This window comes from Mobula birostris, unplaced genomic scaffold (genome assembly GCF_030028105.1).
Source record: "Mobula birostris isolate sMobBir1 unplaced genomic scaffold, sMobBir1.hap1 scaffold_3981, whole genome shotgun sequence".
Lineage (NCBI taxonomy): Eukaryota > Metazoa > Chordata > Chondrichthyes > Myliobatiformes > Myliobatidae > Mobula > Mobula birostris.
In genome coordinates this window covers 1-7476 of record NW_027277071.1, presented here as the reverse complement: position 1 = coordinate 7476, position 7476 = coordinate 1, and the positions used below count along the sequence as shown (strand labels likewise).

Sequence of the window (7476 nt, the reverse complement as noted above, 5' to 3'; positions counted from 1 at the left end):
GTATATAGACACTCCTGTATCTGGCGTCTCCTTGTGTACAGACACTCCTGTGTCTAGCATCTCCGTGTATACAGACACTCCTGTGTCGAGTGTCTCCTTGTATACAGACACTCCTATGTCTAGCGTCTCCTTGTCTATAGACACTCCTGTGTCTAGCGTCTCCTTGTATACAGCACTCCTGTGTCTAGTATCTCTTGTATACACACTCCTGTGTCGAGTCTCTCCTTGTATACAGACACTCCTATGTCTAGCGTCTCCTTGTCTACAGACACTCCTATGTCTAGCCTCTCCTTGTTTACAGACACTCCTATGTCTAGTATCCCTTGTGTACACACTCCTGCGTCTAGCGTCTCCTTGTATACAGACAACTCCTGTGTCTAGTATCCCTTGTATACACACTCCTGTGTCGAGCGTCTCCTTGTATACAGCCACTCGTGTCCAGCGTCTCCTTGTGTACAGACACTCCTGTGTCTAGTATCCCTTGTGTATAGACACTCCTGTGTCTAGTGTCCCCTGGTATACAGACACTCCTGACCCTAGTATCCTTTGTATACAGACACTCCTGTGTCTGGTATCCTTTGTATACGGACACTCCTGTGTCAAGCGTCTCCTTGTGTAGAGACACTTGTGTCTGTTTATATCTGTCTCTCTCTCTCTCTGTTTGTCTGTCTCTCTGTCTGCCTGTCTGCCTCTATCTGTATTTATATTTTTGTTATAGTGCTCTTTAGCTTGTGTTTTTTTGTGCTGGAGTAACAATTATTTCACTCTCCTTTACACTTGTGAGATTAGACAACCTTAAATCATTGAATCTTGTATCGTTAAAATTTAGACCACTTTTATTTAAATGAATGATGTCCGAATTAATCTAGTTTATTCTCAAATTAAACTGATTCCATCAAAAATTAAACTGATCACACCAAATCAAATGAATCTCGTTTAAAATTAAATATAATCCAATTTTAACCAATTCCTTCTCGGATTATTGTAATCTCATTCCAAAACTGTCATCCAATTTCAATACATTTGATCCAAAATTGAACTAATCTGAATCCATGTTCTATTAATCCTGTTTAAAATGATACAAATTCCATCCCAAAGCCAACCAGACTTTAGAAAACCAACCAGAATGGCCTAATCTGCTTGTATTTCTTCTGGGTTTAAATTAAGTCCCATGTTAAAATTAAATGAATGCTCTGGGACCATATCAATCCAAATTAAACGTTTAGTCTCGCTCATAAATTCATCTGAATCCATTTTGAACAATCCTGTCCAAAAATTACACGATTCCACCCCTAGACTAATTATGCCCCATTTAAAATTCAACTCAAATCGATCGTAGGCAAGTTTCATCCGAAATACAAAAAACACACACTCCAGTCCCACGGTGCAAGTTACCCCTCCAGGGGCAGCGGCTGGGTTGTGGGGAGGGTCTGGATGGTGACAGTGTGGGAAGGGTTGGGGAGGGATGACGGTGGGTGGGTGAGGGATGATGGCGGGGACCGTGGCTGACAGTGGGTAGGTGGGTGGGAGGGATGAAAGTGGGGTTGGTCAGGAAGGGGATTTGACGATGGGTGTCCGAGGGAGCCCCTCAGTCCTGCCCCCCGGCCATCACCTGGCGGATCCAGGGCAGGTACCTCTCCACCCGGGTGTAGACGCCGTAGGTTCCGTTGCGGCCGCAGCCCAGTCCCCAGGACACCAGCCCGGTCACGTACCAGGAGTCGTCGGCCCGCCGGCGGACGGCGAACGCCCCACCGCTGTCGCCCTGGCACGAGTCCGTCTCGCCCAGGCCGGAGCCGGCGCAGAACATGCCGGGTCCCAGGCGGAGCATCTCGGGGGACTGGACCGCCCCCCACGTTCGCTGCACCCTCTCCATCGCCCGGCGGCACTTCGCCTGGTCGGCCACTGGCAGCCCCACGTAGTGCAGCCGGTTGAGGAGCTTCTGGTCTTGGGTGACGCCCCAGCCCGCCACGTAGCCCAGCTGTCCGGTGCTGTAGAGCTGGGTCGGCCCCTGCTTCGGGTCGGGGGGCGGCGGCAGGCAGGCGGGCACGATGTAGCGGCCGAGGGTGACCGGCGCGGCCAGCTTGATCAGGGCCACGTCGTGGTCGAACTGCGGGTTGTAGCCGCCCTCGTAGTCCGGGTGCAGGTAGACCCTCTCCACCGGCTGGCCGGCCGACGCCAGCAGGTCCTCCAGGTCGTTGTCGCCCAGGTAGACGCCGTAGCTCTTCAGCTTCTTGGCGTCCGGTCGCGGCTGGTTCTTGGGCCAGAGGACGTGGGCGGCGGTCAGCACCCAGCGGGGTCGATCAGCACCCCAGAGCCGCGGCCCTGTTGCTGCGGGGGCCGCAGGTAGACCTGCCAGGGGAAGCTGGCGTTGGGCGCGGCGGCGCCGCCGAAGATGCGAGCCGTGCCGCTGTCCACGGGCTGCTCCGGTTTACCGCACACTGTGGGGGCGAAGGAGGGGGTGCAGAGAAAAAGGGAGGGAGTAGGAGGGAAGGGGAGAGCGAGAGGGGGGTTTAGCGATCATGTAACTACAACGAGAAGGAAGAAGTGGGGGGAGACTGTGGGGTGGGTCGGTTATTTCGGCTGTGGAAGTCGTGCGAGAGAGGGGTGGTGTGAGCACGGAGGGAGGACAAAGGTGGGGAGTAAACAGGGTGGGGGAGAAAGAACAAGGGGATGGGGGAGTGAGAAAAAGGGTGAATCTGGGGGAATTATAGTGAGAGGAAGAGAGAAAGGGGGTATAAGTACAGGGAGAGGGAGAGAGAGAAAGGGGGCAGGTGGAGAGGTGAAGCCTGGGAGAGAGAACCCAGGGATAGATAGAGAGAGACAGAGTTAGACAGAAAGAGAGATAGAGTTAGAGCGAGAGATAGAGATATATAGATAGACACCCCAGATTCACCCTTTTTCTCACTCCCCCTCTATCCCCTTGTTCTTTCTCCCCCACCGTGTTTACTCCCCACTTTTGCCCTCCCTCCGTGCTATATATATATATATAGAGAGAGAGAGTGTGAGTGAGTGTGTGTGTGTGTTAGACAGCTAGTGAGAGAGTTTTTTAAGGCATCCGTTAGTCTTGTGAGACCATGGATCTGTGCCTTGAAAGTCTTCACTCTCCAGGTTGCAGGCCTGGGCAAGGTTGTATGGAAGACCAGCAGTTGCCCATGCTGCACGTCTCCCCTCTCCACGACACTGATGTTGTCCAAGGGAAGGGCATTAGGACCCATACAGCTTGGCACCAGTGTCGTCGCAGAGCAATGTGTGGTTAAGTGCCTTGCTCAGGGACACAACACGCTGCCTCGGCTGGGGCTCGAACTCACGACCTTCAGGTCGCTCGTCCAATAGAGAGAGAGAGAGAGAGATCTTAGTGTTGTTTAGAGTAGGGAAGATGAGTCGTGCAGTTGGATTTTCATGGATACTGGGGCATGCTGGGGTGGAGGGAAATGAAATTGTGGATGGCATTGTAAAGTCTTCCTTACAGAGCAGGCAAGTAGAAATTAGAGTTCCCCTAGGCAGAACAGAATTGAGAAGTAGGATTAAAAAAGGTATAGAGAAGAAGTGGGAGGAGGATTGGAAAAATGAATTAAGGGGCAGGCATTATTTTTCTAGTCACCCGCTAGTTAAAAAGGTCTCAGACTGTTACCTTTTAAGTCGTAGAGGTATGGTGAAATTTACAAGACTTAGGTTGGGACATTGTGGGTTAAACTATTATTTAAAGTTAATAGGAAAACATCCCACTGGATTATGTGACTGTGGTTGTCCAGAGACAGTCCAGCATGTTTTGCTGAGCTGTAATCAATACAAAATTGAAAGAAGCATGTTGTTCAGGAGGCTATCTGGCTTAAATTTATTTTGGTTTTGTATTAAATCTTTGTCTGGCCATCAAGAGAATCAACATCTGATTGAGAAGTCTATCATTCAGTTTATACGTGAGACTAGGTTGTATTCAAGAATTTGAGTTCCTTGAAGTTCTGTAATGAATTGTACATCCTGCGGAGGGCTGCAATACGTCTAGATGTGTCTAAACTGCTGGAGGAAGAAGAAGAAGAAGAAGAAGAAGAAGAAGAAATAATAGAGTTAGAGAGAGAGAGATAGATAGAGGGAGAGAGAGAAAGTGACCCCAGGGTGGGGGAGGAGGGGCAGGAGGCTAGTGGAGTATGAAAGCAGGGGTGAAGGGGGAACAACAGGGTTACACTGTGGGTGTTTCCCCAGGAGCTGATGGATTAGGTGAGCTGGAGGGGGGGGGGGGAGGATACAGGCAGTCTCAACACAGAAACCAGGCCCTTCGCCCCATCTGGACCATGTCGATCAAGATTCCCATCCGAGTTTGCCCCATCTGGTTCCTGTCCTATCCAGGTCCCTGCCCCCACCACTGCCTCCGGCAGCTCATTCCATCGACTCCCCGCCCCCCACCACCGGGTGGCAAAGTTGCCCCTCATGGCCCTCACCTTCAGCTTCTGCCCTCGAACTTTACTCCTTTCCTGGGAAGCCGGCTGCGTGCACTCACCCCCATCTGCACCCGGAGTGATCTCATAAAATGCGGTAAGCTTCCCCCACCCCCGAGCCACGCCACCAGCCAGTCCAAGGATTAAAGACCCAGCCTGCCCAGTTCGTCCCGATAACTCAGGCCCCCCGAGTCCCAGCGATGTCCTCAAAGCTCTTCCTGCACTCCCTCCAGCTGGCCCCTGTCACTCCGTTCACTGGGCGACGAGAACTATACGCAGTGCCCGACGCGCGACCTCAACGTCTTGTACAACTGCAACAAGACGTCCCAGTGTTCTGACTGATGGAAGTCTGCCCTGACCCACCCCATCTTCAGCACCCTTGGGTCCCCCTGTCCTGCAACACTCGCCAGGGTCCCACTGTTGACTGTGACTCTCCAACCTGCCACACCTCACACCTACCACAATTAAACTCCATTTGCCATTCCTCGGCCCAAAACTTACTAATTTATTGAGAATCAGCATAGAATGGGCCCCCGGCCCTTTAGGCCACACTGCTTTAATCCCAGTTAAGGCCAATTGATACTTCTGCGTCGAATCTACGCCGTAGGTATGGTGTAGCCGTGTACCTTACGCCGTAGCCTGGCGCGCACCTCCCCAAAAACCTAACTACGTGTCGCGGCGACGCAGACCGCAACAACTGTGATTGGTCCGCTCGGTAGCATCGCATTCCCTCCTACACACTTCCGGTTGCTGCTTCTTCTCATCGAATCTACCTGCCGACATCCAAAAATATTTGAAATGCGTTTCCTGGTCCGTGTCTCTCAGGGGCCGGACAAGCGCAGAAAATTCACCCTCCTTCTGCCTGAATCCGTTCAATGGTCATACACACCATCTCCGACGTCTTCTCTCTCTCTGTGTTGTAGTAATTTCAATAAAAGTGACCCTTGTTCAACATTTATTAGCTCCAACTCCAACGTGATGCGCTTGGTTTCAGTCACCATTGTTTGAAGTACACAAACTCGACACAGTGGCGTAGAGACCCCACTGCCAACTTGCGTTTCGGCGGTGAATTGCAGAGTGACGCAGACAGACCAACGCACAAGTATAAATGCTCACAACCGCGTAGCCCACTTGTGTTGGCTACGGTGTAGAGCCTACGCAGAAGTATAAATCAGCCTTTAATCCCAGTCACGGGCCAATTTACAGTTAACTAACTGACCCACCAACCAGTGCGTCTTTGTGAGAGAGAGTGGGAAGAAACCCACGCGGTGACGGGGAGAATGTGCAAACTCCTCACAGGCAGTGGTGGGAATTGAACCCTTTCTCCTGCACTGCAGAGCGTTGTGCTCACCACTACACCAACGTGCTGGACTGCCCTGCAATTTTCGATAGCAGCTAAAATAGTGGGGGTGTAACATTGTAGTTGAGAGAGAGAGGGGCAGAAAGATGGCGACAAAGAGAGAGGAGAGGCAGGCAGAGAGGTGGAGGGAGGGAGGATGAGGGAAGGCAGGCCGGAGCGGGACTTTACCTGGGGCGCAGTAGGGGATCGTCTCCCTGACCCTGCGGTTGACCCAGTGACGAGAAGCTGTGCAGGTATAGGTTCCTGGAGAAACAGAGAGCAGGCATCAGCCCGTGGCTCGAGACTGACAGGGCGAGGCTCGGAGCAGGAAGGGCACAGAGGCGGGGGAGGTTGGGGGTGGGAGAGGAACCACAAGACACAGGAACAAGCCAGGCCATTCAGCCCATCGAGTCTGCTCCCCATTCCATCATGGCTGATTTACTATCCCTCTCAACCCCACTTTCCTCCCTCCTCCCCGTAACCTTTGACACTCCAATAATCAAGAGCCTCTGCTTTAAATACACCCAATGATTTGGTCTCCACAGTGAATTCCACAGATTCACCACCCTCCCTGCTAAAGAAGTTGCTCCTCATCTCTGCTCGACAGGAAAGTCCTTGTATTCTGAGGCTGTGCCCTCTGGTCCGAGACTATAGAAACACCCCGTCCACGGCAGGATGGGGGGGGGGAGAGAGGGAAGAGAGGTGGGAGATGAGGGTGAAGGGCCGTGGGACATCCCGGCCCCAGACCTTTCCTTCATCCTGCCTGTCCGTCCCACACACGTCCCGGCCACTGAGAGCCGAACCTGGCTCTCCCATATAGTCCTGACACATGGGGGGGGCTTGCTGTTGAAACGCTGGCTCACTCCCTCCCACCTCAGAGGCTGGCCGGCCCACTGAGAGATTCCAGCTTCACCTGCCGATCGGCTCGGACCTCACGGGAGGTGGGAGGCGGAGAGAGAGGGAGGGGTGGGAAATGAGGAGAAAGGGAGGGAGGTGGAAAGGAGGAAGGAGGTGGAAAGGAGGGTAGGGGGAGGAGGAGGGAGGTGGGAAGGAGGGTAGGAGGATGGAGGTGGGAAGGAGGGTAGGAGGAGGAGGGAGCTGGGAAGGAGGGTAGGAGGAGGATGGAGGTGGGAAGGAGGGTAGGGGGAGGAGGGAGGTGGGAAGGAGGGTAGGGGAGGAGGGAGGTGGGAAGGAGGGTAGGCAGATGGAGGTGGGAAGAGGGGAGCGAAGGAAGGGAGGAGGCACATAGAATGAGGAAGGGGAGAGGGCGGAGGGTAGATAGGAGTGAGGGAGATCACAGATCCTCCCACTCCCCTTTCATTGACAGACACCCCACTTCCACTGTCTCCAGGTATCCCCTCCCTCACTCCCTACCTCCACCTTCTCTCCCCTCCCCATCTACCGCACCTCCCTCTTTCCCTCCTCCACCCTCCCTCATTCTTTATCCTCACTCCCTACTTCCCTTCCCATACCTCCTCCTCTGCCTTCCCCATCTACCACCACTCCTCCCTTCCCTCCCTCATCCCCACCTACCCTCCCACTCCTTGCTCCCTCGCTCCTTCACATTCCCTTCCCTCTGTCCCCACCTCATAATCTCTCCCTCTTTCCCTCCCTCCTTCATTCAAACTTTACCTCCCTCCCCTCCACCTCCCTTCCCTCTCCCTCCCTTCCCTCTCCCTCCCTTCACTCCCCCTTCCCCACATA

General features: G+C 53.4%; 1 pseudogene; it reads right to left on the bottom strand.

Moving 5' to 3' along the window:
* Window positions 1-810: 810 nt before the first annotated feature.
* On the bottom strand, window positions 811-6036 carry LOC140193143 (complement C1r subcomponent-like; annotated as a pseudogene).
* Between the last annotated feature and the right edge of the window lie 1440 nt (window positions 6037-7476).